Here is a 1,219-nt window from a genome sequence, read left to right on the forward strand (position 1 = left end):
AACTAATACACTATCAGAGTTTTATATATTTATACTTCTCATTCAACCACAGTTAAATTCACTCTATCTAGGAGGCTCAGTTTATATGGATAGTTTTTATTTTTACAACAACAAGCTGCAATGAAAACAAGCAGAAATGAAATAAAAGTAACAACTTTATACTTCTTGTCTTTTTTTAATGTAGAGAAGAAAGTACAGATAAATAACTGTGAAAATGTAAGAAGTAGAAGTAAAAAGTAGGATGTAAAATAATTACTCAAGTAAAGTACAGATACCCCAAAATTCTACTTTAGTACAGTAAAGAAGTATTTGTACTTAGTTACTTTACAACTCTGGATGGTCACATTTGTTTGACTTCTAGTTACATTCTTTTGTCAGTTAAAGTAAATCGGTGTTAGGGAATAACTAAGATATAATTTATAAACTTGTCTGTTGGCATGTCGATGGTGGACACAAATACAGAACAATAATGTTCTAGTTATAAAAGGATGGTGAGCTCAACTGTACTGAAAACTGAACGATTCAGTTGATGGAGTCATTCGATTCATTTCGTTCACTCAAATGATTCGTTCATTTGAACGAATCAGTGGTGAACGACACAGCAGTGCAGCAGCCAACGAGCTAGCAGCAGCAGCTAACCTGAGTCACACAGAAATATGGATGGAGAAAGGCTGAAAGTGAAATGGTAGGTTTATTATTAACTAATATTAACTAAACTACGGTAGACGGTTGTGTTGTAAAGCCTTCGTCATGCGGATGTGTGTGTCACAGTTTTACCTGTGTGGATGTCCTGTCTCACTCAGTCAACCTGAGCTAGCTGCTAATAACAACCATTTAAAAGCTCGTTATTTAAATTTATTTAAGTTTAGCTAGATAACTTAGTGTATCTGACCCAGGCTCACATGCTAGCATGCTAGTTCCTGGATTTGTGGAGGTGAAACGCAGCGTCCACATCATGTGTGAAGTGTTTATGTTGTGTTACTAAAATAACCAGCTGTAAACTCAGTCTTTTCATATGTTGTGTTACTAAAATAACCAGCTGTAAACTCAGTCTTTTCATATGTTGTGTTACTAAAATAACCAGCTGTAAACTCAGTCTTTTCATATGTTGTGTTACTAAAATAACCAGCTGTAAACTCAGTCTTTTCATATGTTGTGTTACTAAAATAACCAGCTGTAAACTCAGTCTTTTCATATGTTGTGTTACTAAAATAACCAG

The 1,219-nt window shown here is 34.4% G+C and overlaps 1 protein-coding gene across 1 annotated transcript in view; it reads left to right on the forward strand.

The window, feature by feature from the left end:
- Window positions 1–577: 577 nt before the first annotated feature.
- The window catches only part of LOC106533876 (uncharacterized), a gene marked incomplete in the record, with an annotated part of 16,509 nt that continues 15,867 nt past the window's right edge, over window positions 578–1,219 (forward strand). Inside the window, 1 exon segment of the mRNA XM_014030336.1 lies at window positions 578–685.

The sequence above is a fragment of the Austrofundulus limnaeus genome, unplaced genomic scaffold (genome assembly GCF_001266775.1).
Source record: "Austrofundulus limnaeus strain Quisiro unplaced genomic scaffold, Austrofundulus_limnaeus-1.0 Scaffold1042, whole genome shotgun sequence".
NCBI lineage: Eukaryota > Metazoa > Chordata > Actinopteri > Cyprinodontiformes > Rivulidae > Austrofundulus > Austrofundulus limnaeus.